The sequence below is a fragment of the Betta splendens genome, chromosome 14 (assembly GCF_900634795.4).
Source record: "Betta splendens chromosome 14, fBetSpl5.4, whole genome shotgun sequence".
NCBI lineage: Eukaryota > Metazoa > Chordata > Actinopteri > Anabantiformes > Osphronemidae > Betta > Betta splendens.
In genome coordinates this window covers 15697472-15719149 of record NC_040894.2, presented here as the reverse complement: position 1 = coordinate 15719149, position 21678 = coordinate 15697472, and the positions used below count along the sequence as shown (strand labels likewise).

At 41.5% G+C, this 21678-nt stretch overlaps 1 protein-coding gene across 9 annotated transcripts in view; it reads left to right on the top strand.

Annotated features, from left to right (window-relative positions):
* The window catches only part of ntm (neurotrimin), a 337950-nt gene that overhangs the window by 215374 nt on the left and 100898 nt on the right, over positions 1-21678 (top strand). The window contains exon 1 of one of the 9 annotated variants that reach the window (XM_029174753.3): positions 20874-21677. The exons of 7 other annotated variants lie outside the window; for them this stretch is intronic. The gene's annotated coding sequence lies outside the window, so the exon portion shown is untranslated. Of the gene's footprint in view, positions 1-20873; position 21678 lie in introns of those variants that run through there. One more of the 9 variants, XM_029174755.3, reaches the window with a different exon arrangement.

Sequence of the window (21678 nt, the reverse complement as noted above, 5' to 3'; positions counted from 1 at the left end):
TGGCTTGCTGTTGGTGAAACACCGAACCCGCCTGGTGGGAACAGTGTTTTCACAGCAGAAGTTTATGTAGTCCGTTACACAGTCTGTTATTGCGTTAATGTCCTCCCCATGTGGGTCGCAGAGCTCCGTCCACACAGTGGTGTTAAAACAGTCCCTGAGAGCCTCCTCGCTCTCAGCTTCCACCTCTTCACTGTGCGGGGCACCACCGGCTGCCTGTGTACAACAGGTTTATACACAGGCAGGAGATGCAGGATGTTGTGGTCAGCTCTGCCCAGCGGTGGGAGGGAGGATGCAGCGTAGGCCTCTTTGGTGTTGGCATAGAATAAGTCCAGTGTTTTATTGTCTCTGGTGGGGCAGGTCACATACTGGGTGTATGTAGGCAGAGCAGCTGAAGGAGGTGCATGGTTAAAGTCCCCAGAGATCAGGAAGAGGGCCTGTGGGTGCTGTGTTTGCAGCCTGCTGGTGACTGAGAGCAGGGTCTCAGAAGCTGTGTCAGCGTTAGCGGAGGGTGGGACGTACACAGCAATTATTATAACGTGTGTGAACTCCCGTGGCAGGTAGAATGGCCTCATGCCATCGCTAACAGCTTAATGTCTCTGTTTTGTTCATTTTTGTTTTTGTTTTTGTTCATTTTTATGCAGCTGCTTAAGCTAAGTCAGCAGGACAGGAAAAAGAAATGATTCAGGACTTACTCAACTGAGCATCCGTCCTCAGGGATTTGTTCTTTTGTCTCGTGACAGCCAGGCCATGCAGGTTCTGTAGAGCAGCAAGCTTTTCATTTGTTCCTACGGATCTTTATGGAACATGCGTTGTTTTGTCACGTGACAGCTGTGGCTCAGCTACGGTGCTGTGTGGACTGATAAACAAGGAAATGAACGATGTTTGATTTCTGACATTTATTTATTTGTCACCTGAATCATAATTAAATAGTGGTCTTTGATTCTTGTAGATGTGTGTAGTTTTATTCTGTATATAATGTAAAGTGTGTTTGTAAATCAATACTTTCGAACATTATATCAACATGTTGATTTTGTAGTACTGTATACTCTGCCACAATCATAAAATATAATAATAATAATAATGTGACGTTTTGGACCAAATAAATGCACCAGGTAAATATTTAAGGTAAGTTATTGTTACTTTTTGCTTTAAAAGTCTCAAAAAAAGTCTGTCAACATAAGTTCTTTCACTTTACCAGCCGTCACGTGAAAGGCCGCTCGGGCTGCGCGGTTTAGTTTAACGTTCTCGTTCATCGTTCACAGCTCAGGCTCTGTGGAGAACACAAAGTACTACAGTTCGTTCCTGTTTCGTTCATATGGATCGTTCGTTCGTGCACTTGTCACGTGACAGTGGAGTCGCTGTAGGTAAATATTTCAGGGAATATTCTGCTACTTTTTGCTTTAAAAGTCTCAATAATTGTCAAAATAAGTTTTACTTCCACTTGTTCTCTACCAGCTGTCAGATAAAAGGCAGCTCCTTTTTTCATTCATTGTTCACAGCTCAGGCTCTGTGGTGAGCAGCAAGTACTACAGTTCTTTACAGATCGTTCATTCGTTCGCTTGTCACGTGACAGCTGAACGAAGTAGCGAGCAGCACCACTCCACTTCATTCGTGATTAGCTTATATGGATCCTTACGGATCGTTGTTCATTCTTTTATCACGTGACCACTAGCAAGCGACTGCCGCCCTGTTAAACAACAATGGCAGGGAAGATGCAGGACATAAGTCACGTTAATTTGGTAAGTATTTGCTAGGTTTTCACATGGATTGAATTGCTTGTGGCATTTTTTTGATTATATTTTGTCCGCTGAAGCAAACCATGTTGTCTTCAGTATATACAGTAGTGTTTGAGAACCGTGACCATTATTACAACGCCCACAGTGCCACCTGCTGTAAATGAACAAATGACTGATTTTCTGTTTGAGAGTTAAATATGTGTGTTGTGTGCGTTTCTATGTCAGGTTCTGTGTTGTACAGTAATAGAAGGCCAAGTCCTTTCAGCAAGTCAAACTAAGTTCGTAACAGTTTCTTCTCCAATTTGTAATTCATGCTTTAGGTGGCCTAATTTATCCCAATCACGCCAGCCTCATTTTTTAGTTCCAGATGTACATTTGAGAAAAATGTCCCAGGGGAGCGTTGCACCTCCAACCTTCATGCCAAGGTCATTTATACAGGCTTATAATGATATTTGATTGACCCTCATTAGTTTGAACTCATTTCTAAGCATTTCTATGCTCCCTTACTATTCTAACAAAAAAATTCTTGGGGGACACTGTCACACATCGGCACACAATTGGTTACTGTATATGAACAGTGGCAGTGAGTCTCTTAATTTTTTTTGTCCTGGCCAATACTTCAACAAACAGCATGTATTAAGCTGGATGTCGTACGTTGATGGACAGTTTTGCTTTTTCAAAAGGAGTATATAAGGATTATCTATATTCCTCATGATTAGTTGTTTATTATTTATTTATTTATTTTTGGTTTTATTAGTCCTTCTTAAATGTTCGGGATGTCGTGGAGTAAGTGGACAAGATGAGTTTTTGCGTGTGTGTGTGTGGGGGGGGGGGGGGGGCATTTTATGGAGAGATGCACACACATGCGTTTTTTTCTTTTATACAACAGATTGTTTTTTCATAAAAACAGTTCCCACAAAACATTTTACACATATATAAAGAATAAAAGGGATGTGACAGTTTCTTCAGGCTTTTCTTGATTTCTCGTAAAAATCAAATGAAACACTTTCAGATCCCCATTTCTCTCACTGTATGCATGCTGTGGTGGAAATTTCCCATAAACAAGCAGATGAGAAAGTTGTCTTTTGTGTGATTTATTATAAAAATAAAGGCAAATAAAAATAATGGGGAAAGCAAATCAATAACATGGATGTTGATCGTGCACATGAACAAAGCAAAAACCAGCTGGGGAGATCAGTGCACACACCACGAAGGTGTGATGCAAAGAGGCCAAAATCTTCAGGTTGTCTCTGGCTTTTAACCCCTTTCTCTGGCTCTGGTGGAATGTCTCTCTGCACCAATAGAATTGTTTGTGCCGCCTTATCTCGCCGTGAGTAAGAATGTTTACAGCCTTGGGTCTGGTGGGGAGTCAGATGGGATGGAGCCAGAGACTGGGTGTAAAAGACAAACATATATCATAAACTATTAGTCAGTCAAACAGAACAGCGGATGTTTAAACTTGACAACAGTAACTTGAAACAGGGCACAAGAGATTAGTTGTTTTTGTAAGAATGTTCAGTATTGCACCTAACCAGCACATGACGACTGTGTTGGATAAGAAGAAGCACAAAGGCACAATTTTTCCCATCGCAGTGCTCTAATTTTTTAATAGTGTTTTTATTTTAAAAATGATGTGTTACTGGGAAATACAGTAAAACTCATTTTATTATTTTTTTTCAGTAGCTCATATTATATTATGACCAGTAGCACGGAAATGTTTTTACTACATAAAGTCAGAACTTCAAAAATGCCCCATTTTGGAGGGAAGCGGTATCTTCTCTAAAATGAAGTTTTGCTCTTGTTGAAATATAATCAAAAGTAACAAAATTTAAAAATATAATCAAAAGTTTATTTTTATTATTAACATTTGGAAAGTCATTGCTCAGAAGGCTCTGAATAGACATACAGACAAACAAAGGGTCAGGAGGAGTGGGCTGTTGATCAGTACTGGCCTTAGATATGCCTCTCAACCAATCAGAGCCTTTGGGGGCGGGGCCTAAAACCGCTGTGGCGCTCATTAAACTGGAACCGAATAGAGCTGGCAGATACTGTAAATTGAGAAAGGTAAAGTTGGCCATTATCAATTTAAGACTATTCCAAATGGCGGAATTCATAGAGAGCCTCCCTCAAGACGCACTATCACAGGAAGAATACAGGAGTTGTATAAAAAGGAGAGGACTATAAAATCATTAATAGTTTTAAAATAAAATGTGCATTATACTACTTTTGAATTTGTTACTGAATATTTCACATATAGTGCGGCAGCAAGAAGGTTGTTCGATTCCCGGAGGCAGCCCTGGTGCCTTTCTGTGTGGAGTTTGCACATTCTCCCCGTGCTTGCTTGGGTTCTCTCCGGGTTCTCCGGCTTCCTCCCACAGTCCAAAGACGTGCATTAGGTTGATTGGCTTCTTTCCATTGCCCGTAGGTGTGAGTGTGTGTGTGAATGGTTGTCTGTCTCTGTGTTGCCCTGCGATGGACTGGCGACCTGTCTAGGGTGTACCCTGCCTCTCGCCCATAGCCAGCTGGGATAGGCTCCAGCTCCCCCGTGACCCCGCATTAGGGAATAAGCGGCTTGGAAAATGGATGGATGGAATATTTCACATATTGCGTTAATCGCATAAAACTCATGCAGTTAATGCGGTGTTCAATCGCTGCCCAGCACTTGTACAAAGAGTCGTACCGTGTGTGCAAGTGTGAATGCTGCAGGTTCCGCACAGTAGCAGAAATGAAGAAAAAAAAGTAGTCTGACATAGAAGTGGATGTGAAGCGAAACCACCAAAGTGTCACTTAAACAGGCAGAGGTGAAGGAGAAGACGATTTAACTCCCTCACATTGTGTTCAGCAACTAAAGTATGTACAATAAACCACCAACTAGTGTTGATAATGAAGACAGGATGATATATGGGGACTGAATATTAGGACCAATCAATTATTTACTGACCAAAAAGCCACTGATCTTTTGATCAGCCAGGGTGCTACTGTACATCTACGGACATTTATACTTCACATACTGTAGTTTTTGATACATGTGAACATTGGCATAGATTACTACTTATGCCAAGTTTTTCCGGTAAATACGCTTCATACGTCAGGTGAACTTTTATAGTAACTCCAATTCCAACTACTGTAGATGAACCCAGCAACAAGGCAACTAATGAAGCTTATTTGATTTGATAAAGATTTGTGCTTCAGCTAAAGTTGTACGTATTACAGTATATAATGCATTCTGTTTGGTTTGCAGAGGTCTCCTATGCCTATTACTTACTGACTGGGAAGCTATGCTGTGCTGTGACCTCCACTTGTTATTGCTTGTTATTGCTCAGAGACTGTGCGACGCCAGCAGTGATCATATTCAAACTGTGTCTGTTTGGTCAACAAAAAATCAATGCTCTGACTACCTTTGTGACATACACTCATTAATGAATGCAGTGTGGGATTGTCCAATTCTAAGTAGAAATTCACAGTCACAAAGGCATGCTGGAGGAAATCTTGGTTGGATGGATCGCTGGGGTGTGGGCTGCAGATAAGTCAAAATAGGCTGGTGTGTGAATTTCCTAAACCAAACACGTTGTTCCAACCAGTGTATAATTCACCCTATAGATGATGGGTTTTACAGCCTTTTCGCCTGTATTCTATCCAGTAGGGATCTGTAAATCTGTCAAGGAGAGAGTCAATTCCATTCCCCCTGCTGTAATCTCATTTGCCTCTGGTGCCAATAGTGCATCAAATGTCGTTGCTGGCTGCTGTCGTTGGGTGTCTGCCTGGCTGCTGCACTGCTGCGCTGCCGAGTTGAGCCTGAGAGTAAATCCCACCTGTCCCACATGAGGTGCTCCATCAACCACAAAAATCCATTATCCCAGAATGTTTAAAGGACTAATGGAATCCTTATCTTTATTTTGCACTGGAAGAATTTAATTATATGCTGTAGTAGAGTTTCCGTGTTTATCAGCTCTACAGTACATGCATATGTGTGTTGTTCTCACATCTCGTGCTGTTTGTTAAAGTGTTCTGGGCTGATGGCTGAGTTTCACAGGATGAAAGTGTTACGTCTTCGTCCAATATCTAAATATCACGTTGTTAGAATAAGATGAAAATATTGTCAGAAATTATTTTGTGTAAAACCACAAAATAAAAATCTAATGAGAGGTATGTGTACGTCACAAATATCTTCCAGTGTAGAAATTTAGCAAAAAGCTTATCCCTCTATTATAATTATTTGAGATGTTTTTATATTGCATGTCAAAAACCAATTGGTAACTTGTAAAAGAAAACTCGAGAGCAGATGCAAAAGAAGCACAATAATTACTGTCATGATATTTTATCCAGGGAGCGATAGTGAGATAGTAAATTTGCCTTCAAATTGCCTCAGATGACAAGTTTGTTTAGGTGGAAGCTGTAATCTTTACAACAGGAGCTTAAAGCTGCGAGTGTTTATGAGCTAAGAACAATGTCACTATGGCCCTTTGCTGCAAAATTTTAAATCGTCTTTTTACATTGATCACAGCTACATCATAATTAGGAGTATCTAAATGATAAGTGCAATGATGTAAGACATAAATAGTGTTCAAGTGTTGAGGGTTGTGTCAGCTGTTAGAAGTAAGCAGCAGCTCTGAGTAATACCTGTTGCTTTATTTGCCCTTTCACCAAATTATACAGTAATTAGACTGTTGATCTTTGGTTGTCTTACATTGGTAACACTCATGTATTCAAACATTTTAAACAGATTGATTCAGCTACAGTCCAAGGAATAAAAACATCCTTAATTTTTATAATATATGTATTCTGACTTTGATTCCTGGGGCAGACTGGGTGGCTATCTGTGTGGAGTGTGCATGTTATCCCTGTGTTCACGTGGGTTCTTTCCGGGTTCTCCGGCTTCCTCCCATCCATCCATTCATCCATCCATCCGTCCATCTTGAACCACTTATCCAGGGTCAGGTCATGGGGGCAGTAGTCTGAGTTCCAGACTTCCCCCTCCTCGGACAGCTATTCACATGTGACCCCAAGGCGTTCCCAGGCCAGCCGAGATACATAGTCTCGCCAGCGTGTCCTGGGTCTTTACCGGGCCTCCTACCTGTGGAACGTGCCCCGAACACCCCCCCCAGGGAGGCATCCAGGATGCATCTTAACCAGATGCCCGAGCCAATTCAACTTCCTCCTCTTGATGTCGAGGAGCAGCGACTCTACTCCGAGCTCCTCCCGGGTGACAGAGCTCCTCACCTTATCTCTAAGGGAGTGCCCAGCCACCCTACGGAGGAAGCTCATTTCGGCCACTTGTATCCGTGACCTTGCCCTTTCAGTCATGACGCAAAGCTCATGACCATAGGAGAGGGTAGGACCGTAGATTGACTGGTAAAGTAAGAGCTTTGCCTTTTGGCTCAGCTCCCTCTTCACCACGGTGGACCAGTACACCGACTGTGTTGCTGCAGCCGCCGCACCAATCTGTCTATCAATCTCACACTCCTTTCTTCCCTCACTCGTGAACAAGACCCCAAGATACTTCAACACCTCCACTTGAGGCAGGAACTCTCCTCCAACCTGGACAGAGAAAACCACCTTTTTCTGGTCAAGAACCATGGCCTCAGATTTGGAGTAACTGATTCTCATCCCAGCCGTTTCACACTCAGCTGCAAACCGCACCAGCACATGCTAGAGGTCCTGGCCCGATTAAGCCAACAGGACATCATCTGCAAAAAGCAGAGACACAATCCTGTGGTCCCCAAACCAGACCCCTTCTAGCCCCGGGCTGCGCCTAGAGATTCTGTCCATAAATATAATGAACAGAACCGGTGACAAAGGGCAGCCTTGCCGAAGTCCAAAATGCACCGGGAACAGGTCTGACATGCTGCCGGCAATACGAACCAAGTTCCTGCTCCGGTTCTACAGAGACCGAACAGTCCTTAGATAGAGGCTTGGGCTCCATACTCCAGGAGCACCCCCCACAGGATGCTACAAGGGACACCATTGAATGTCTGCTCCAAGTCCACAAAACACATGAAGACCGGTTGGGCAAACTCCCACAAGCCCTCAAGCACCCTGCTGAGGGTATAAAGCTGGTCCAGCGTTCCATGACCAGGCCGAAAACCCCATTGTTCCTCCTGTATCCGAGGTTCGAATATTGGACGAATTCTCCTCTCCAGTACCCTGGCATAGACTTTCCCGGGGGGGCTGAGAAGTGTGATCCCCCTATAGTTGGAACATACTCTCCTATCCCTCTTTTTGTGAAAAGGGACAGCCACCCCGGTTGTCCAGTCCAGAGGAACTGTTTGTCCTAATTCATGTTTCTTAGTTACGTTTCAGTTCATGTGGGGTTTTATTTTGTTACCACTTCCTATTTAGCGCCTTACCCAGTTAACCTAGCTTTACTGCCGGTCCTTGTTAACATCACCTGCATCTCATCAGTAATTAGTCTTCTAGCATTTAAGCACCACCTCTCACCCCAGTACCTGGCCAGATTGTCTACGTTGTTCCTGACTAGCATTCCAGCATTCCTTGTACATTTGCCTTTCGTGTTTGATCCTGTTTTGCTATCGACCCTGCCTCTTGCCTAATCTATGACAGTCCTGTGCCGTAAGTTGACCTTCGTACTCTGACCGCGCCTGTGCCTACTCCTTGTCGGGTCTTGTTTGCTGCCACAACGTGTATGACCTCTGCCTGCCTGACCTTGTGTATTAAACTTCTGATCTCAACTGAGCCGACGCTGTGCATTTGGGTCATTCCTCCATCGTCTGTTTGTGACGGAACAATCTGGCCAAACATGGACCCAGCCAGCGCCAAGTCGATCAAGACTGAGCTACAAGCTCAGGAAGCGTGGATTTGCACTCAAGAAGAGAGAATCACTACCATGCTCCAGGAACTTTCCAGGTACGCAGTGCATCAGGAAGGTTTAATGACGGCGTACAGAGAACAGTTAGCGGTACTCACCCAGCGAGTAAAGCCAGCTCCAGTTCCGGTCGCCGCTGCAGCACCCATGTCGAGCCCAGCCGCTCCACATGTCCAACTCGCAGCTCCGACTCGTTTCTCCGGCGAAACAGGTGACTGCAGAGCCTTTCTAACCCAGTGTGAGATCCAATTCGAGCTTCATGCTTCGTCGTTCCCGATGGAGCAAGCCAAGGTCGCTTTCACTGTGTCCCACCTATCTTGAAAAGCGAAAGCTTGGGCCACGGCGGAGTGGCAAAATAAATCAGCCTGTCTAGCCTTGTTCACAGCCTTTTCCGCAGCCCTGAAGCGCAAACTTCAGGAGGTCACGCAAGGTCGAGAAGCCGCCCAGAAGCTGGTGAGTCTCCGTCAGGGAGATCGCTCCATTTCAGTGTATGCCATCGAGTTTCGGACGCTCGCCGCAGAGGCAGGTTGGGACTCCACCGCTTTGAGTAACGTCTTCATCAAGGGTCTGTCTCGCCGAGTTAAAGACAGTTTAGCGGCCACCGAACCACCAATCGACTTAGACAAATTAATAGCCCTGGCCATCAAGGTGGATCGTCGGTTGTGGACCAGCATTAAAGAGCGCCGCAAGGGTACATTTCCATTACCTAACTCCTTATAAGCCACGACCTTGGATGGTCACAGACTATGTAAGGTCACGCACAGCACTAGTCCCATTACCATGGTTTTTCCGGACGCTCATTCAAAGCAAATTCATTTTCATGTGGTCGAGTTTTCTGCACACCCTGTGGTCCTCGGTTACACCTGGCTCGGACGCCACAACCCCAACCTGGATTGGAGGACAGGGGAAGTGACAGGCTGGGGAGTGCCAAGAGTCATGTTTTTCTCCCATTTCACAGTCTGTACCTAATCCAGATCTCGCCATGCCAGAAGAGGAGATCGACCTCTCGTCTGTCCCGTCCTGTTACAATGACCTAGGAAGAGTCTTCAGTAAAAGGAGAGCCACTTCTCTTCCTCCGCACCGTTCCTACGACTGCTGCATTAATCTATGTCCAGGTACCACACCTCCCAAGGGAAGGTTATTCTCTTTTTCAGGTCCAGAACGAAAGACTATGTCAGAGTACATCGAACAATCCCTAGCTGCTGGAATTATCCGCCCATCATCCTCACCAGCCGGTGCAGGTTTCTTTTTTGTTTCTAAGAAAGAGGCTCACTCCGCCACTGCATCGATTACCGTGGGCTCAACGCCATCACCATCGCCATTTGCCGAAGCAAAGTTCTTTACCAAGCTCGATCTCAGGAATGCATATCACCTTGTTCGCATCCGAGAGGGGGATGAGTGGAAAACTGCTTTCAACATTCCGGCCGGTCATTATGAATACCTAGTAATGCCTTTCGGCCTCACTAATGCCCCCGCTGTCTTCCAAGCCATGGTCATCCTGAGTTCGATGATCAACTTCTGATATTTACCGAGCCAATCTTAACCACACTTTTTCAGCCTAAGAGCTACTTATGACATGACCAAGTCACAATGATCTACCCCCTACTAAAAATGCAAAACACATTATTTATAAATATTTTGAGAATTATTTTTATATGTACAGTATATGCTGGTGTACCTTGCATTACTGAATCCACCTACATTACATTGCATAATACAACTCTGTACATTTTTTTTTACCTTACTCTGATGACTTGCACTGAATGGAATCAGCCATGGATGCATAGTCCGGACAGTAACTGCTGATAGCCAGCCTCAAGCAAACTTCCAGATGCACATCAGTCATGGCGTAACGGTACTTGGACTTAATGATCTTCATGTGGGAAAAGGCTGACTCACATAAATAAGTGGAGCCAAATAATGCAGTCAAGAAGGTAGCACATTTCCTGATGTTGGGGTACTTGTTCCAGAATTGTCCATGAGCTCTGTCCTTCAGCTGAATGTCGGCTTGAAGTGTCAGAATCTCATCCTCGACTCCAGAAGAGTTTAGGTGAAACAGTGTTGCAACTTTTGATGCCAGTGAAACAACCTCAGCATCTTCCTGGGAAGGGTAGCACGTGAATGTAGCGACTGGCTTGAGTAAAGCAACGTCTTGAAAGTGTCTGTTGAACTCTGACAGACAATTGTCAATTTGCTTTATGTAAAGTGCACTGTCAGGCTGCTCACATGACTGCTCTTGTGTCTCCAGCTCTGCCGCAAGGTTCTGGAAGTTTATCAAAAAATGGCGGTGGAGCTTTGAAGAGAGATGTTGCATTTTTCGTTTGAAAGCATTAATTGAGCTCATCATATTGATCACAGTTTTGTCCTTTCCTTGCAGCTCTAGATTAAGGTCATTCAAAATTTTGTTGGTCAGATCAGTTAAGAATGCCAAGTCCAGCAGCCACTGCAGACTGGGAGCTGGGTTTTCTTGATAAAATTTTTGAAAGACATGGGCAGTACTGCTAACAGCTCCTCTTTTGCAGTCATGTCAGTAAACTTTCTTATTTTTAACGATGAAGTGACTCACCCGGAACGATGCTTCAGTGGCTGCCCTTGCCTTTGAAGTTAGCTGTGTGAAAAATGACTGCTGTCTGGACAGCTTGGATTTTAGTCCCTTCACCTTTCTCCTTCTCAGCTCGCTTTTCGGAGGGAGCTTGGTGTTATAGTTTTTATGAACAGTCCGAAAATGGCGCTCCACATTTTTTCTTTGGTAAAGCAATTGTAGACTGAGAGATGAGGCAAATGCACTTCGAAAATTACATTATGAAAAAGAAGTCCTCCTCCCACTCCGTATGGTAGTGGTAGGTCTTCGACTTTTTACTTGGTCCAGCTTTTCCACTCATTTTAATCCCCTTTCTTAATCGCTAGCTTACTAGAGTTTTGCAGTACTTAGCGCAATTGTATGCCATGCGCAGTGACGCGTGTGTCAGAGAAAGGTCAGGTCAGATGTCATTGTGAGGACGGATGATAGGCTGGCGCCAACTTTTTTTTTCAATGCCATGTGATCTACCCACAACGCCTTTGCGATCGACCAGTCGATCGCGATCAACGTAATGGGCACCCCTGTTCTAGTCAGTATTGCTTAACCTCCTGCACAAGCTCAGGCTCCTTCCCCCCCAGTGACATAACATTCCATGTCCCAATAGCCAGATTGGTTGTCCAGGGATTGGGTTGGGTAGTCACATTTCTTGTTAGTATATTTAGTGCTCTTTTTGGGTTAAGGGATTGGGTTTTTTTTTCTCCTGAGTTTAGTACGAGTTATATTTCCAGGGGTGATCTTTGATCTTTGATCAGTTACCTTTTTTCTGTTTTCATTCAAATTGTTCACCTTTTAAAATCTAATTTTCAACTGACTTGGGTCCCCGGAACTTTCAGAGACTTGACCCGCCATCTCGTATGGTGAGTCATAACACTTTTATGTAACCCATAACCCTCCTTTGATACTACAAACTCATAGTTTCCTATCCTATTTCAGCTCAATCTTTCACTTTACCACTGCTGTGACAGGTCTCATAATGAAAATGAAAGCCTGAGGTTGGCATTTAATCTTCCCCTAAACCTTTAATCTTATGTCCCCGCCATGGCACAAGATGCACACAAAACAGCAGCTGTATCATCTTCAGATAAGAGAGAACAATTCGTGTTTTGTAGGAGTGTGTCTATTAGAAGATTGTGTTGAGTCAAGCCTAACAAAAACGATCACTTCACATGTTGGTGAAGATCCTCAGTAATCCAGATGTGAAGTTGTGGCCGACTTCTTGTAAAGTCAAAACATGTGACATAGTGCAGTCCAGTGCACAAAAGGATGCTCCCAATTGTATATTAGAGAAACAAGAATCCATTACACAAGAAAATGATCCAGAACAGTAGGAACCACACATCAGGTCCAGTATCAGCAGTTTATGTGCATTTAAAATTCAAAGTTCAGTTTGAGAGTTAGATAAGCTTTGCATGTGCAAATAAACACTCGCTCAACAGAGGTGAAAACCTCCGACACAACCTGTCTGTTTTATCTGTCCCTGGAAAGATCACTACATTTTCATACTGTAAGTCCCTAAGGTGGAATAGCTGGAGGATACTGTACATTTGTGATCTCCAGCCAGTTTTCCTTAGACTGGATACAGTCTGTGGCAAAATGCTTGTGCAAATCTAAAACCAGCAATCACTTTGCATCACTAGTTGTAACAGGAAGTGTGACAAAGAGCAAAAAGAGTTTTCCAAGGTCGATCTGCCTTTCTTTGTGATGTGCTAGCAACCTGTGATGTGCTAGCAACCTGTGATGTGCTAGCAACCTGTCCAGCATCCAATACAGACAATTAGTATTCACAATTCTTTATTCAAAACTTTATTAATCGCAGGGGGGAATTGCTTTGCCCACTTATGATTGTTCACACAGCAAGAAGGGAAAGAAAAAAAATGAAGGTCAGCAGTAAATAGGGGGAAGATTGCTACCTTCATGCTGCTGCCCCAACAGATCACAGGCTAAAAAACAACACTGGCCACCACAGACTCATCCTCAGCGTGATGCTGCAGACATTAAAAAACACCAGACATACAGTATACAAACCTACCACTCACTGATTTTCTGGACTTAACAGGAAGACCAGATTTTCAACTTTTACACTCAAAATATATTCAGGACATTTAAACGTAACGTTTTTAATCATGGTTTACATGAACTGTAGCTTCCAAGAATGGAATGGAATGTGTTTTTCAGTGACGGGAGGCTTTTTCCCATTGGTAATAAAGATGACTTTGTCAACATCAATCTTTTTATTAGAAAGTAATGGTCACTTCCACTTACCCATGTTTAACACCTAAAGGCCAATCTGTTATTGATTGCCTGAGCCCGCTGTGATTAGGATCTTGGCAAAGACTTGCTCTTTGACGAGTGTTGGCAATGAAGGGGGTGGAGCAAACAAGCCTCTATGTGCAATTGTCCTCTGATTCAGTTCCAATTGGAAAACGACAAGCAGCCATCCCTGACTTAACCATTACCAATGTTTGTTCACTCTTAATTACTGTTGTTCTCCCGATATAAAAACCTTGAGTTGAGTTTTTCCTGTTTGCACATTCACGTTCAATTCTTTAGATATGCACTCACAAATGATATATATACAATGAACACATAATCATGCTCTCTCTCTCTTTTGTTTCTCACTATTTACACTTTGAGCCTAATTTGAAACTGAGATGACATTTGATAAATGTATAATCAATTGATCATATAGTTTATAGTTTTCAGCATTATTCATGCTGTTTAGTCACAAGCAGTGGGTTCAGCTATTTCTCAGATGTTTTTCAGCCTACAAGGAGATTTCATTAATGTCAGTGACTAAAACCTCATTACCTGAGCTTCCCTGATGGACTAAGGGAGTCTTAAAGATGAAGGATTACCATCTGGAAGTCACCAAGAGGGTTAAGCCTGTAGAGCAACAGAGATACCCATTTAGCTTTTTGTCCAGAATACCTCCATTATCCATTTCATGCACATCTGGCCTGTGGGTCCCAATTAAAGAGTACATCATACTGTGAAAGCTACTGCAACTGATCAGGGACTATTTTTAGGGACTGTGTTATTGACTAATATTATCCATACTGTTTTAAATTCCTGCAAGAACATGAAAACACTACAGTATAGAGAGCATGAAAACAGGTAAGGGTTTGAAAGGTCAATATGATACAAGTTATGTTACAACACAATGAGTCAGACCAATCAAAGCTTATTGCTATCTGATGCATCACAGAGCAACTGTTGCCCTGAAGAAACGTGTCCATTTAGTTCACTGGTGGCAAACTGTGCATGACAAAGTTGATAGTTATACAGTTGAACCAACTGTTTGTCAGAAACAAACCACACTTTAGGCTTTATCTGTTACCAACTTTATATAAATATTATTGTCTCTTGTTTATCCAGGTGTGACTCTATAGTTAAGTATAATTATGTATAAGTATTAAAAAAAGTTTCCGTTCAATTCAGTTCATTATTTTAGGACAACACATGGACCATGTTGCTGTCACAACAACAAAAAAAACAATTTACACAAAACATAACTAAATCTATAAACTTGTTTGACGGTTGCCATGGAGAAGGCTCATCTCTTCAAAAACTCCAAAAACAAAACTAGGGTTGCAACGACAAATTGATAATAATCGATGACGGAAACTAATCGATAAGTCGGGCTGCTCATTTTATGGCGCAGCGTGACGTAGAGAGGAAGTTCCGTTCTTTCAACTGACTGAGATCTTTAAGTCTCGATCAGTAAAGTGAACGAATGATTTCAAGTGTAATAATGGTCACGGTTCTCAAACACTATTTACTGAAGACAACATGGTTTGCTTCAGTGGACAAATTATAATCACAAAATGCCACAAGCAATTCAAACCATGTGAAAACCTAGCAAATGCACACCACATTAATGTGACTTAGAGTATGTCCTGCATCTTGGCTGCCATTGTTGTTTAACGAACGAACGAGTGATCCGTAAAGATCCATATGAATGAATCAGGAATGAACTGGAGCGCTTTCTGCTCGCTACAGAGACTGCGCGGCTCCGCGGTCACATGACAGGTGAATGAATGAACGATCTATATGAACGAATCAGGAACGAACTGTAGTACTTGGTGTTCGCCACAGAGCCTGAGCTGTGAACAATGAACGAGAATGATTAACTGAACCGTGCAGCCCGAGTTGCATTTCACTTTTAAACTTTTAAAGCAAAAAGTAACAAATGACTTACCTAAAATATTTACCTGGTGCATTCATTTTATCCAAAGTGCAACATTCTTCTTCTTCTTCTTCTTCTTCTTCTTCTTCTTCTTCTTCTTCTTCTTCTTCTTATTATTATTATTATTATTATTATATTTTATGATTGTGGCAAATTATATAGGACCACAAAATCAACATGTTGATATATTGTTCGAAAGTATTGTTTTACAAACACACTTTACATTATATACACACAATAAAACTACACAGAGCCCCGTAGCTGAGCCACAGCTGTCACGTGACAAAAGAACGAACGAACGATCCATAAGAATCCGTAGGAACGAATCAGGAACGAACTGGAGCGCTTGCTGCTCCACAGAGCCTCGGCTCGGCTGTCACGTGACAAAAGAACGAATCATTGAGTAAGGACGCTCAGTTGAGTGAGTCCTGAATGAAACATTTCTATTTCCAGTCCTGCTGACTGATCTTAAGCAGCTGCTGCCATGTGGTGAGAGAAGGTACTGCACGTAATGAACGAGTCGTTCACTGAGAGGACTCGTTCCTCCCGAGTCATACAAAAGATTAGTTCATATTGAACGAATCGTTCACGAACGACACATCCCTAGCACGACAGCAAAACAACGTAGCTGCTGATGAAATGCCGAAGAAAACAAACCAAGCGGCAGCAGGAGAACGACTGCGCCATCATTTCTTCATGAGCATTAAATATTAAACAAAAACAACGTTAACCTGCAAGTCATACAAAGTTCAGCTGGTGGTTTGTAAATACTACAGGAGAACGTAAAACACTGGTGTCCCGGATGTAGCAGCGGTGACAAACGCTGTTTATCGTCACGTGAAGACTCTTCATTAAGTGCCGCTGTATTAAAAGTTACTTTGTTTCTTAATCTGTTCTGCAGCCACAGAACAGCGCAACTTAAACGGTGCAGACACTGTGTAACAGCAGCATTAAAATATGACAACGTGGTTTTTAGTGATTGTCACTGTTTCCTCTGAGCCAAAAGGAGCCCACGAGTCTGTGGAGTTTACACGTTCTCCCGTCTCTCGTGTTTTTTTTCTCCCACAGTCAGGTTGACTGCAGCTGCTGCAGATCTTCACATTGGAACTAAATTCTATGCCTGCGTTGTTTATTTATATTTTGGATATGGAAGTTGTATTATTCAAACGCTGGATTTTGTGTTTTGTTTGAGATTTAAAGACTCAAAATCTAAATTTAATTTAATAAAAACTGATAAGGGATTTCTGGTAAGCAAAACATCAAATAATATACTTTTTTAATGTTTTATCTGATTAATTGATCAATCAAAAAAAGAATTGACAGATTAATCGATTATCAAACTAATCGTCCAGGCCAAAATAACTTATTGAGGGGGAGGCTGGAGAATGATAAACAAGTAATTTACTGATATAGTGAATGACAGTTGACGTTTACTTTCAGCTGCTAAAAATTCAAATGTGTACTGTGCCATGCTGATTGTAATCAGTAATTGTAATTGTAGGCTTATGACCTAAACTGTGGATATTCAGTTTTAATAATGTTTTATGATGACTCTGCTGCTGTCCACCTCATCACAGATAATGACAGCAAAGAGTACAGAGAACTGAGCTGGGACATTGTGATCTTGTGCCAGAGGAGTTAACTCCAGATCAGCGCTTTCCAGAGTTAAAGTTTGCACTCAAAGCAACATCAACAACATCAATAATGCAACTTGATAATAATAAATGAAAATAATCACATAATGATAAAAGGAAGCGATGTCTTCTTTGTTGACTGAAAATGAACAGGTGGATGAGAGAAGTGAATATTTATGACTCATTGTTTCATTTTCCCAACCCCCTTAAAACAGACAAAAAATAGACAACCTGATTTAGGCCTGGAATGAAAGTTGCTGAACATTTTGGAACTTCTCTTTGTTCTCGTTAAGGCACATTCACATAATAATAAAAGGAAACTTTCTCTTCACTTATTTTTTATTTCGGCTAAATACCAGGAAGTAAAACAGTTTAATATTGTCAAAGTCAGTTGTTTTTTTCCCCATTTCCTTCAATTATATGCAGTGTGCTGCCAGCACCTGTCACGTCTTGGGTCAACTTCCGCCATTACTTTGAAAGGACTTCCTGTTTACGTCATGTCACAGCTGTTCCCTGCTTCTACGTCATTGTTCACACCTGCACTTCATCAGTAATCAGTTCACCTTGTATTTAAGCACCACCTCTCTCCCCAGTACCTTGCCAGATTCTTATGTGACATTCACCACATTCCAGCGTTCTGATTCCTAGCCCAGCCTTGTTATCGTGTACCTTGTTTTTGACCACCGACGCCGATCCTGTCTAGCCCCTGTCTGTGTTGTACGCCTTGGCCTCTGATCCTGTCCGTTAACGACCATGCTTGCTTTCCTGACGACGACCCTGCCTCTGACGGAACGGTACCGTAATCTTGAGCCTTGTTAACGAACCTTGCCTGTCCCCGACACCGATTCTGCCTGCTCCTTTGTACTGCTACATATTGACAACCTGTGTATGACCCTGCCTGATCTGGACTTTGTGTTTTCGGACTAAACTCTCTTTTACCATCTTCAAGCTGTGCTGTGCTGTGCATGTGGGTCCGTCAGCTACAACACCCTGACAGCACCCAATGCAACACTGTAAAGAGCTATTGTCTCTGATTAGGTAATATTGACAATTTGCCATATTCATAGTACATCTGGATAATTTCTGAAATGCAACATGCTCGCACAGACAGGCTGACAAGTGTTCATGAGTACCTGTACTTGTTAGGTGCATTCAATAAGTAAGTAATGAGAGTCAATATTAATGATAAATCATGATACATCATAAGCAAATCACTCCTACAATTAGGCAATGAGCAATGACCTCAAGAGCATTTGTCTACATGTATACGCTCTTCATTTTAGTGTGTCATTCATACCACCACAAGTCGGGATTTCTGGGTATAATCAGGGTGGAACAAAGTTGTTCCACCCCGGAGGTAACCCAGGGTAAACAAGTATAGCGCAAATACAGCGCATCCAAGGTTGGAGGACTGAATTACAACAAGATACATGGAAATCATATTGTTTGGGTGAAAGTTATAATTGGGGTTAGAACTAGGACACAGTTGTGCTTGCATATTGGTAATGTGTTTTAAAGTTATGAGAACATTTAAATCAGTCAGCATTGGTGATCATCATTTATTCTCTATTCAGTTTGGTTTTGATCTCTAAAACATTCATGGAGAAAAGAAAACAAAAGGAAGCTGTTAAAATGGCAGAGGTTCAAATAATAGCCTATGGGTTAATTAATTACCTTATTTTCTGCACTAATAAATTTTAACCATCAGCTCAAACATTTCATACAGAATATAGAGTAACTGCAACTTCATAAAACGTGAGGACTTTACCTCACTTCCCTTCACAGACAGGGTTGATTCAGAACAATTTACTGCCTTAACATTGATCCAACATGGTGAAGGTGAGATTGACAAAGCAAGTGTTTTAGATCGGAAACATTACCTGTCACCAGGGGAGGGCTGTGCCTCCCTCATTCATTTACTTGACAACTTCATTTGGCCGGAATTGAGAGTGCTGCAGAGCAGTGGCATTTATAGTCTGAGGTGGAGGTGAACACTCGATTATGAGCTGCAGCGCTTGGAGCAAGCCAAGTGACATGACTGTATGGCTTCCCAGGAATGTGCTGCCTGAAGGCTCCTTGTTCTGAATTGGTGAAAACTCATTTTCTCCCGTTCAAGATCTGGACAATAAAATAACTGACATGCCATCAACCCTAAAGCACACCCACCTCTTCTAGCCTTATAAGACACTGCTTAATGCTGCCATGGTGGAGTGTCATGTGTAGAGTAGAGCATGTTGCAATACTGGAGCAGTGTAAATTCAAGAGGTTTTTAAATATACAGTTTAGTTTGATTTTACAAACTGACAGCAGTTGTAAAAATGCTTAGTCTAAAACCCAACCCTTTTTACTAATGAATGCAGGTTTTTCATATTATGATGTACATGTATAATAGATTTAGACACAAAATACTAAGTGGCACAAAAATGTTTTTGATTAAAAGATAATAAAAAGATAATAAAATATTAACTTAACCTTCAACACTATGAGGCCTGGACAGAAAGATATCATTATTTCTAAATTTAATGATAGCAAAAAATAACAAATATGATAAATAATAATAAAAAATATGACAATTGACAAAAAATCCACAGCTTAAGCAAAGTCAGATTGCATATTCATTGGCAATGTGCTTTCAAGAGCAGCTCCTGTGGTTTAGTTTAGTGCAAGTTATATACCTGCAAATGTGGAGTGTGTAAAAGAACCTGCTGTGATGACTTAGAGCTGTAGCAGTGAGCACAGGACTGAATAACTGCACAATGTTTTTTTGCAATTGGAAAAAGGCTGCTACTGTATAAGGCTACTGAAAGAGCCTACTTTACTTTAAGAATGAATCAGTAAAGCATCTGTGACAACAAGGAGCATGTTTTACTGTAGTTCTCAAAATAGCAGCTACAGTATGTTTGTTAGTAATGATTTTGTATATAATGCACCAACATGGAAAAATATGGATTTAAGAGCATGTTGGATTCCAACAGCAACAGCTTTGCAATTGGACACATGTTGTTAAAATAACATATTGCAGTACCTTAAAAGCTACTGTATTAGATATCCAGTATCTGAGGCAAACATAAATTGGCATAGCTGGCTGACATAAATTGTTACCATTATTACTTAACCTGCTTCATATTCATTTTTATCCCAAAATACGTAGAGAAGTTTAAGTGTCTTTTTCACAATTTACTGTAGGGAAGGATGAAGTCATTGATGTACCGCTTCATTGTAGTAAAGAAGGAGCTGAAACTGAACCAAAGGCAAAGTTGTTGATTTACTGGTTGATTCCTACTATCATTCCTGGTCATGAGCTTCCACTGACTTAGTGTGTGCATCTACTGGCACAGCTGCTAACCAGCCAGACAAAGGTGTTGAATAACTAATAATAAGAAGAATGACGCTGACTCATAGGTACCACCATTATGCCCCCGCAAAAAGTGAAAAGACGAAACAGACTTAAAGACTTCAATTTAAAACACTTGTTGCTTTTAGCAATTGAAATAGTATGTGTTACTTTAATGTCTGTCACAGTACAGTAGTATACATTTCCAAAGATGACTGCAGAACATCTGTGCCACCACAACCTGACACAGTGCTTTTAATTTTGTTTTTTTTACTTTTTAAATTAAAGGCAAGGTTTTCTAAGCAGACCTTCCTTCGAAATGGCTAAAAATTCTTCAATTATTGGCTAAGAGATTTTCCTCTTCACTGTTGCTAATATAATTTAATAAAAGCCTTTTTAAATTGTAAATGTAAATTGAATTTTGATTGATTTTCAAATAACAAAGCGGGGTCAAGTGGGATCTGTTGGGTTTTCTGTAGTTTGTACTTTGTAACCGGATTAGTGCTATATTAAAGGAACAGATTTCATATCACACTGAACTGAACTAAGTTTTTCAAAACTCAAATGTAAATGGGTCAATGGATTTAACTGTAAACAGTGCCTGTAAAACACAGTTTTAAAGCAGGTATCACAATGTTATAAATGTACATTACAGGTCACCATGCTGCTTGAATCAGAACAAGTGAGGTTATAGTTTGTGTCACAGTACTGTAGGAAGCAAGTGCTCAAAGGTTCCACAGTGGAATAAACAGGGTCCCAATGCACTGCTCTTGTTTAAAACATAGTAAAATGTATGGGTTGTGTGGCTCAAACACTTGGTTATGTAATACAGCCATATTTAGCAAGTGTCCTGACTTCCAGTTTAAAGATAATAGTAGCCTTTATTGTCATTGCACACAAACCTGCACACAACAGAAGTTAGTAGGGTCGGTTCCCATAAATGAAAAGAAACATGCTACATCCTACAACAGCAAAAATATTCATTGTCACACAAATTTATTACTTTTCCACAAGAATTATAGATGAGAATTAAAGATGGTCGCTACTTAGGTGACTAATGACAATACAATTATAACTGTAATTTGTTTCTTGAGTCGTTTTAATTTTTTTTATTAGTATTTAAAATGATGCACTGTTTTTTTAACTTAATAAACATTTTTAAAGGGGGAATGCTGTTTAGTATATAAACATATGTATAATCTTTGTTGCTATTGGTTACTTTTATTTAGGTTACTCCAGTTTTCAGTAATGACGGTAGAGTGTATGTGAACGTAAACACTCTGGCTTCACCTGTCGTTCAAGCGCTCGTTACTCAGCAGCGACAGAGAATTCACCGATGCAAACTGCAGCCTTAGAAGCAAAGTCTCTTTGCTCCGCGGTTATG